Source organism: Vicugna pacos, chromosome X (genome assembly GCF_048564905.1).
Source record: "Vicugna pacos chromosome X, VicPac4, whole genome shotgun sequence".
Taxonomy (NCBI): domain Eukaryota; kingdom Metazoa; phylum Chordata; class Mammalia; order Artiodactyla; family Camelidae; genus Vicugna; species Vicugna pacos.
The window spans coordinates 3,912,334-3,922,642 of NC_133023.1; the positions used below are offsets into that span (position 1 = coordinate 3,912,334).

General features: G+C 49.3%; 1 long non-coding RNA gene across 1 annotated transcript; it reads right to left on the reverse strand.

Annotated features, from left to right (window-relative positions):
- Positions 1-634: 634 nt before the first annotated feature.
- Positions 635-1,697, reverse strand: LOC140691864 (uncharacterized). The gene is made up of 2 exons (XR_012067496.1): positions 1,559-1,697; positions 635-886 (listed from the first exon to the last, which is right to left on the reverse strand). It is a non-coding gene; the product is annotated as an uncharacterized lncRNA (long non-coding RNA).
- Positions 1,698-10,309: the final 8,612 nt, after the last annotated feature.

The following is a 10,309-nucleotide window of genomic DNA, read 5'->3' on the forward strand; positions in this document are numbered from 1 at the left end:
TCCTCAAATTGAAACCACCCGGATCTCCTTCAGTGGGCGAATGGCTTAAAAAAAACAGTGGAATAGTAATTCAGAAATAAGAAGGAGCAAATTATTGATACAGAGGATAACCTGTTGACTCTACAGAGAATTACAGTGAATGAAAAAAAAAAAACCCGTGATTCCATTTCTATAGTGGTCCTGAAATGATAGTATTGTACAAATGAAGAACAAATGAGCAGTTCCCAGGGGTTAAGGAGACGGTAGGGGGCAGGAGAGATTTGGGTGTGGGTAAAAATGAGTAATAGAGACTATTATATGAATATTCAGAATGGTATGAGGGACCGCTGTGGTGACGGAAATACTGTACATCGTAAGGTACTATAGTTTTGCAAATTAACACCATTGCAGGAAACTAGGTACACAGTAAACGTGACGTCTCTTTCATTTCTTAAAATGCCGGGTCTAATACTGCTTTAAAATAAAATATTTAATTAAAATAGAAAAGAATAAAGCTAACGTCAACATTAGCAGCAAAAGAGCCTTCAATGGGATGAAGGAACATGTGTGCTCTAAGTTCACGTAGATGGTATGTACCATTTTAGAGACTAATAAGAGAATATCAACCCTTTATCAGAAATTTGTGAGATTTTCCTTCCTGTTACTTTTTATTTTCCGCGAGGAGGTTACATTTAAAGCTAGGAAGTTGCACTCAGATGGCTTCGCGCTGCAAGGCTGTGGAGGGGTTATTTAGTGTAGCCGGGCGAATGTCACACGAGGAATCTGGTCAACGGCGGCATGTGTGGGGTCCTTGGTTAACAAACGCAGAGCCAGCGCCATGCCGGTTTGACACGCATCTGCCAGGAAAAGCGCTGCTTCGGATGAGCTCCATTTGTCCACGTTCTCGCTTTATTATGGAAAGAGCTCGTTAACGAGGCTCCTCATTGTCCTGAATGAGGACCTCACAGCAGGGGAGCTGCCTTCCGTTCTGTTTTCCTCATTAGTCGGTGGTGAATCGGAGTGCACAGCGGGACGCAAACAATAATGCATTTTCATGGGCTCACCTTGGTCCTAATGAGGACTTGGGGTGATGCCATTTCTCCCTGAGTCACAGGTGCCCTTTGTCCACACCGGAACACCACCCACCATCATTGCATGCTTGGCCACCAAGTACTCGTGGGCCCAGAACAACAGTCCACAGTCCAACCTGGACGGACGTCAGAAATAAGAAAGATTCAAATGTGCTCGAAGCTCTTTTGAAACATGGAGTGGAAGTCTTAGAGGGGAAGAAAAAAGGGGATGGATGTTCCATTGGTTTAACCCTCTGAGAAACTGCTTTGAGTCCTTCTCAAGGTCCACCTGCACGCTTCTTTGCCAACAACCCATCTGTACGTGTGCTTTGATACACTGTGATTTCAGACTCCATAAGCCATGTGGTTCCCACTGCAGTCTGTCCAGAATCAGGGGAGTCTTTGAGACCACAGCACACACTGGAGTTTCTCTCTTTCAACAAGCTTCTCAGGCCTCCCCTCCCCTGACAGGTGACCCGCCCCGGCTCCATCCCACCTGAAAAACTAACCTGTCGGGCAAGCTGAGGGGCACTGCTGGGAGTATTAGATTGGACCGTACAGAATCACCATTTCTGCAAGTCAGAGATAATTAAATGTTGACAGTTTCATGTGGTTCGTCCCAGGGGTTCTCCATCAGGGACAACTTTGTCCTCCTAGGGGACTTCTGGCAACATTTGTGTTGTCATAATGGGGAGGCGGGTGGTTCTGGAATTGGTGGCTTGAGACCATGGATTTTTATAAACATTCTAGAATGCACAGAACAGTAGCCCACCCCCCCCCCCCCGCTCCCCCAACACACAACGCAAAGACACACCTTGCCCCAATTCCAATAGTGCCCAGGTGAAGAAAGCTTACTTCAGCTCATGGAATCACAAAAAGCCAACCATGAACCAAAGATAACCCTTGCAAGCAGTTCTGTTTGCCTTCTCGATTGTTGTAAACCATGGTAACAAGACAGACCACAGCAAAACCAACTGAAACTCTTGTTACCAGGAATCTGCTCACTTCTTTTTATTATCTGCCTGGCTCCTGGACTCCTCTAGGTTTACAACCGTCTGATCTGGAATAAGCATATCCTAAATTAGTAGTTGGAACACAGGGGCAATGTTGCATTCCTAGTTCCCTCACCCCCTCCAGGGGACACTGGCCATGTCTGGAGACATTTTTGCCTAGATTTTGTCTAGATATTTTGTTACCACTGGGGAAGGAGGAGCTACTGGCATCTGGTGGGTGGAGACCAGGGATGGGGCTCAATGTGCTACAGTGCACAGGAAGCCCCCCAGCAGAGAATCATCTGGCACCAAATGTCAGTAGTGCCAAGGTGGAGAAGCCTTGGTTCTACCCAAAATAACGTAGGATTTAAGATCAGGGACTTGAATACATCCAGAAAGCTCTAATTTGAAAAGATACGTGCACCCCAGTGTTCATAACATCACTATTCACAATAGCCAAGACATGGAAACAACCTAGATGTCCATCAACAGATGACTGGATAAAGAAGCTGTGGTATGTTTATACAATGGAATACTACTCAGCCATGAAAAAAGAATGAAATAATGACATTTGCGGCAACATGGATGGACCTAGAGATTACTACACTAAGTCACATAAGTCAGAGAGATAAAGACAAATGTGATATCATCTATGTGTGGAATCTAAAAAAAATGGCACAAATGAACTTATTTACAAAACAGAAACAGACTCACAGACATAGAAAATGAACTTATGATTATCAAAGGGGAAGTGGGGAGGGATACATTAGGAGTTTGGAATTAGTAGATACACACTACCATATATAAATAGATAAACAACAAGGTCCTACTGTACAGCACAGGGAACTATATTCAATAGCTTCTAATAACCTATAATGGAAAAGAATATGGAAAAAAAGTATATGTATATTGAACTGCTGTGCTGTACACCAGAAACTAACACAACATTGTAAATCAACTATACTTAAATTAAAACAAACAAACAAACAAAGGAAAAAACCCAGGGCCCTGTAACCACTCTGCCTGGTTCCAAAGGCTTCTCCACTTACTGGCTGCGCCTGCCCCAGGGCAATTGCTGAAATGGTGTTGTGAGGCGTTCAGCCTCGGGGCTGCAGGGAAGACTGAGGAGGTCAGTACAGGTTATCCCCTTTGAATAGGGTTTTGTTGAGGACACAGATATTGGCTCGTTACCTCTAGAAATACTTTTGAGATCAAAAGGGCAAAATTCAGAATTTACAGAAATTCATCAAAAGTATCTAGACTGCTGGAGGTGATTTGAGATCCTGGGTTTTGTTTGGGGTTTTTTGGGGGGGAGGGGCTTGCCCCCAACAGAATAGGTGTCATTTCCTTTAAGCAACACACATGCATATTCCAAAAGCAAACGGTTTTTCAACAGGAAGTTCACAACAGCCGAATATGATTCTACAAGTTTTATGCAAAGAAAAACCCGCTCGTCACAGGGAAACAGTGAGTTTTACTTGCACTGCTTATCCTCGCTGCAGAGAAATGGCCCTTCTGTCGAAATCAGCAGAGGCTGGACTCCATCAGAAGCGAGACACGGAAGCCTCAGGCACCGCGTTCCTGCGTGCGGAGAGGAAGGGCAGGGTCGACCAGCACAGAGCTCAAGGTGTCAGATAAATCGCTCCTGCGCTCCTACGAGAGGGTCCTGAGCCCACTGTGTAAGTGCTTGCTGGTCTCCCCAGGAGTCTGCACCGCTTCTCCAGCCTGATTCCCTGTCGTCTGCAAGACACACACGCCACCCTGGAGGGGGTTCTGCTTGATTGCAAGGGAGAGAAAGATTCTGCAGGAACTACTTGGATCACACACAAAGATGACAGCTGGTGAGTAAGGAGGTGAGTTTTTCCCATCAAGGTGTGGGGCCAACAGCCGGCTGCGTCCTGACGCCCTCCTCACCTCCGGCAGGGAAGGCAGAACAATGTTAGCCGGGGAGGGCACGCCGCCTGGCAGTTCTGCCATGCCTGTCTGGCCCTTCATTAATCCTCGGGGGCAGCGGGGAGGGGACCCCTGGCTCTTCATCGCCGAGACACCCATGGCAACAGAGCAGGCTGTCAGGAGCCTCAATTTCAATTCCATGATTCCAAAAATAAAATGAAATAAAATAAATCGCAGGCGAGTCTTTACTTTTCCCCCTCCTGCTTGCTTCTTGTTTATGCTGTCACGATAGCTCTCATGTGATCGCTTGGGTTTTGAGCATGTCAGGTTGTCCCGGAGTTGAGAGAACCGGAAAGGTGTGTAATCATGGCCCGTCTCCTCGCCGCTGCTTGGAGAGCTGCCTTGTAGAACCATCACAGGCTCGTGGAGTCTCTTGGACAGGATTCCGGGGGAGCCTGGCAGCTGGGTTCTCAGTCATACTTAAATAAATAGCAATTTCGAGGGCAGGAAGCCACGGTTGCCAGTCACTTGCTGGAGTCCATTTGCCCCCGTGGAGCCCAGGCAATCTCAAAGGAAGGTAAATTGGGAGCACGGTCTATTCCAAACGTGATCTCCAAAGCCCCTTCCGTCTGCCTTGGGCGTGACAAGCTGAAAGCGCGGGTGATGGGCTGTGATTTAATCGGATGCCTTCCTCCTGTAGGGGTTCTGTTTTGATTCTGTACTTTTATTCGCCTCATTCCAAATCCTTCCCTTGACCAAAAGGGAGCTCTCTCTCTCATGGGAGGAGAAGAAACGTTCAAGGCCATTTTGAATTTCTCCTTGCCTGCCCAGCCCAAGATATTGACAAGAGCTGGGGGAGGTGCAGTGCGGGGACCCAGTGCAAACGTGGCCGCTCCCATTCACTTACATGTTTCCTGTGTCTGCTTTTGCTCCACCATGGTATAGAGTTAAGTCAGCGTATCAGAAAGTGCATGCTCCCCAAAAGCCAAACACACTTACTCTCTGACCTTTAACAGAAGACATTTGCAGCCCCCTTGTTCCGGAGCTTGGAAACCAGAGAGCCAGAGTGCCGAGGTCACTTGGCAAGACCACCCAGGCAGGGGTGGCCAGAGGCAGGTGCGCGGTGTTTGTTTCCAGGGATTCGAGTCGGATCCGGGTCTTAGCCTCTTGGCATCTACCGGGGTGAATGCACATGACACGGCGCACACTCCCCAGCACACATTAGCCTGTCCTCTGATAGGCAAGAAGAAAGAAGAAGACGGATGGGACGCCGGCGTCTCGGCGGGGCTGTATCCTTCCCGAACGGTATTTCACATCGCCACTCATGCACGCTGAGCCCATCTGCGTCAAGAGCGGAATGTCAGCTCCTAGATCATACAGAACCTGACCAACGGATACACGACGTCAGGCTGCTTCACGGGTCTGAACAGAAGACCATCTGACAGCAAATGCCTCTCATTAGGTCTCAAATGATGGGGAAAAGGTGATGACAGCCCATCATGTGCTGACAAAGACCACCAAGAGGCGGAAGATTTCCCCGACGGACGCATCAGGCTTTCCTTCTCCCGAGCCAGCCCGCTCCCCGACACGTGCGATAGTCAAATCATCGTAACTTGTTTGCCGCCCGAAATTCTCCCTGTGTCATCATGCACAGACTCTTACGTCCAGGATGTCCAGGCTGCCCCTGTTCCAGCCCGGCCCCACCTGCCTTATCTCCCACCCCTCCCTCACCTGGATGCCAGGCTCAGAGCCTTGGGGCAGCGAATTGTCACAGGGAACATCTGAGGCGGTGACCCCTGGGAAACGTGCCACCTGGAAATAGGGCTGGAACCTGGAAGCCCATTTGTCGGGGCTGCTTCAACACCACCTTTGGTCCTTTGCGCTCTGGAACGCACTTTTCCCTTTTCACACCTTGTGCTTTTGAAGACTGCCTGAAATGCGTCTCCCTCATGAAACCGTGTAGCCCTGTTCTGCCACGGGTTTTATTCTTCTTTGGTGCATCAGCCAAAGTCGACGCTTTGTGACTCTCTCTGTCAAGGCCTGTCTGACCCTCCACGTAAGTGAGTGGTCTTCTGCGTCTCAACCCGTTAGACCATCCTAAGGGCAAGAAGTGTTTCCTTCACCTTCCTCATCCTTATCTCACCATCCACACAGCTGGTGCTCCATGAAGGTTTATAGAACTCGGTGACGAGTTAAGAAAACTTAATGGATTCCTGCTTTTACTAGCCGGGGTGCTCCGGAAAAAGACACAAAACCAATGGGAGATGCACATCTGCATGTAGATCAATTGACCTCTCGACCTATCGATCTATCTATGGAGAGGTCATTTATGATAAGAAATTTGCTGCTACAATTACAAAGTCTGGGAAGCCCCACAGTCTACCCTCTGCGAGCCGGAGGCCCAGGAGGGCCAGCGTGTGGTTCAGCCTGAGTGCGAAGGCCTGAGAACCAGGTATCAAAGGTGTAAGCCCCAGTTCCAGTGCAAGACGGTGATGCCCCCGCTCAGCCGTCAGTCAGAGGCACCTGCATCCAGCACACCTCCATTTGTCACCCTTTTCCACCCTCTGCCGACTGGGTGGGGCCCGCCCACTCTGAGAAGCACGGTCCCCTTGATTCAGCCTACCGGTTCAACGCTGGTCTCAGCTGAAAGGATCCTCACAGACACATCTGGAAATAACGCTTACCCATCGTCGGTGGATATAAGTTTTTCGGTTTGTTTGTTTTTAATTTTGGTATTTAAACTCTCCCTATTATGAGGTGCAAGGTGAAATGAGTTCATATGCAGCAGTGTCCTGTCAGGGGTCAGGCAGTGGAGACTTCAGGCTTTGCAGGTCTCTGTCGTGAGGACGGGGTGGCTGTGCTCCAAAAGGACTTCACAAAACCAGCTGGGGGGCTGCTTTGGGCCCCCAGGTTGCAAACGCTCAACAAAGAAATCACGCACGCTCCCGGGAGCACAGAACCAAACGGATGCTGAACACAAGACACCTGGACATATGTTCTCCATCCAGGAAATAAATAAGTAAGCAGATGTTAATTTTCTCACCACAAAGACTTGGAAAAAAATTTTCCTCAACACCGTGCAGACTAATAGCAATGAGGACCACTTCGCCTCATTTTATTTACATCTGCTCGCACGTTTGCTGGTACTGTCTGTCTGCGAATCCCCTGTTTTACGTAACCGGTAAATCTACGGAAATTAACTGAGTTCAGAAATGGGGGCCTGGGCTGGGATTTCTTCTTCTGACTGTATTAACGTAGGAAAAAAAACTAGCCTCATTTTTCTACAGTGGTTATTGTAGTGGATTCATGAATCTTCAGCAGAGGTGAACGCTTCAGGGGGTAGCTTTGGTTGAAAGGGCTACAGGTAGAGCCCACGTCCCGTCTATACACTGATAAGAACAGACTGACCCGCAGAACAGGAGAATCGCTGTCCATCACGTCAGTAACGGGACGCATCTCATCGTTGCCCTCCGAGGTCTCCGTCCACCCAACTTCTCAAATACATCACGTTAGCTTAAAAAGTGCGTCGATATTTCCAGCCCTTTCCAGAAAAACAAATTTGAGTATGGAGGACCAGATACTCAAAGAAGTGCAGACAGACAGGGGAAGGAAGGGCAAGTGAGAGCTCAAAAGGGATGGCTGACTTTCCTTCCTGTCTGGGCAGTTTTATCATTTACAGAAATTGAGTCATTTCAAGATAGATTTGAACAAGACACATTAAACTTTTTTGCAGACGTCCGTTGGGCCAAATGCAGCCTGGAGAGATTTGATGGGAAATTCCACGGAGCTGCGAGAGGAGCGGGAAGTTGAGAATTTCTCAGGAAGGCGGTCTGGATGGTCGGCGTGCAATCTCACCCCTCCAGTTTCGCCACACTGTGTTAGAATCCTGCCCCCCACCCCCGCCAGCTTCCCCACCTCCTCTTGCTTTAGAGAGTCAGGGTTCAGGGAAGACTGGCTTATCCGTGTCGACTGCCTCTCGTTCAGTCTCTTCGGGTCCTGAAAGGCAGGGTCGCTCTTGAAGTTTTACCATATTCAAGGTGGTTTCTGAAGTTTGACTTGGACGGAGCCGGTCCAGGAGATTGTCCTGGGGCAGCAATTTCCAGATTGTCTTTGTAGAAGATGCGTGCTTGTCAGCTCGTAAGGTGCTCCTCTGAAAGGAGGTCCGTTTTTCAAAGCGTTTGGGGTGGGTGTACGTATCAAGCCCCGTGATGCTCGTGGACACTGATCTGACGCAGGAGATTCTGAAGACTCAGGGACACTGAAGAGGTGAGTGTGGCCCACTTTCGTGCAAGCAGCGTGCCTGAAAGCCCTCGCACGGTGGAAACCCTTGGCCTCGGGAGAAGGGACAGTAACTCTTTGCACACTAGTGTTCCATGAAGCACGTGTTGGAGAGGGTATGCGTCCTCTCCGGTGCTTTGACGCTCCAGCGCGCAGGAAAACCACGGGGATCGTGTCACCTGGGAGGCGTGAGGTGGGGCTGGGGGGTCTCCATTGCTGACAGGGTCCCAGGTTGGGCTGGTGTTCCTGGGTCATGGACGCTGAGGAGCAGAGGGACTGAGCCCACCCCCTGGAGCGGCCCCCTCTTGTCGTCCGAAGCTCCTCTCCCCTCCCTGTGAATCACACCCGGAGAGCAAGGTGTGCACCCTTCCTCCCTTACTGTCCTTTGAATTCCCACCCGGTCGGTGCTTTTCAGTCCAGCCCCGCTGCACCTGAGAATCCCCAGGGGAAGCTTTCAGAAAAGCCTCGTCCAAGAACTGTGAAATCCGAATTTCCAGGCTGCTGTCTGTGGACGTTCTTCTAAAATTGAGGTAAAATCCATATGACATAAAATTAACCATGTTAACACATACATTCCAGTAGCTTCTGGTATGTTTCTGAGGTAGCACAACCAACCATCAGACTCGCTGGTGTCTGAAGACTGTCATCGGCCCAGAAGAAACCCCGTACCCATCCTCCGCTGCCCTCAGCCCCCAGCAACCATGCACCTGCTTTCCGTCTCCAACAATTTGCCTCTTTTGGATGTTTCACACAAGTAGAATCAGACAAAACAGGGTCTTGTGTGTGTTGCTTCTCTCGCTGAGCCTGGAGTTCTCAGAGTGCACCCACACTGTAGCCAGTGCCAGGGCTTCCCTTCTTTACGACAGCACCATTCCTCTGTATACCTAGGCCACGGTTTCCTCGTCCATTACGCAGCTGACAGACACATTCCTGCTCTGCTGGATGCTGATTTTTTTTTTAAGTTTCCCATTGGGTCCAACGCCCAGCCACTGGCCCTATAAGACAAGATGCCCCTGTTAACACACGGAGTGCACATCTGTTTAATTCAGTGGGGTCCCTGGGCCAGAAGCGTCGGCATCCCCTGGGGACCTGACGGAAGTGCAAATTCTTGCTGCCCACCTGGGACCTCCTGAACCAGGGGCTCTGGAGGCAGGCAGGGACAGTGCAGGGACAGCCCCCTCTCAAGGCAAGTCCTCCGGGGATGTCCTACATACAACGTCATCACTTGACAATACTGCCACTCGACAGCTTGTGCATTTTCCCGCATCATGAATCATTACTTGAAACTATACTTTCATTCCTCATCTGTGATATTCTAAGACAAAATAAGCTCACGAGGCACTTAACCATTCCTTTTTTTGTAGGGAGGGGGGTCCTTTTGTTCTTTCCCAGTTTTTCCCAAATACAAATAGGGTCCGACGCATATCCTTGACAATAACTATTTGCTGTCCTCTCTGAATATTTCCTTGGGCTCAGTTTAGGATTGTAACGAGCAGATTGTAGAGTTTGCACATTTTCTTCCTGATGCCATGTTGGGTAATACTCCGGGTCTGAGCTCTTCCTGTGGATGGAAAACCTACACAGTCGTGAACAAGGGAGAGTCTGTGAACTATTGGTTATGTTTAGTGTACGGTAAATATCGCTGTGTCACCAGTGATGCGCTGATGTTCCTCCCAAACCAGCGGGTAAGTAAATACAGAGTCACATTTATTCTCTTAAGATTGTCGGTCTCCTTCTGTTTCTTCCGTATTTATGATGCTCTGGACAATGGTTAAAATCCTCTGTCCTCTCTCTGTCTGCGAAGGAAGGGGGGAAATACACTCTCCCTTCTTCAGGGGAGTGGCTCAGAAGCAGCGGATGAGAGAAGGATCCTGAGGGAAAGCAATCTGTAGCTACAGAGCCCTACGCGACACGTGAGGCATTTTTATACCCAACTTTGCTGCCTTGAAAAGTTCCCTCCCAGAGGACTCTCCCAGCGGAAACACCCTCACTGGCTCTGGGCGGACACGTCCACAAGTCTGACCTACGCTGTTTTATTTGCTGTGAGTGCTTCAGGGGCCGCGCTTCACATATGCGTGTTTTAGAGGGTGTTTGAAC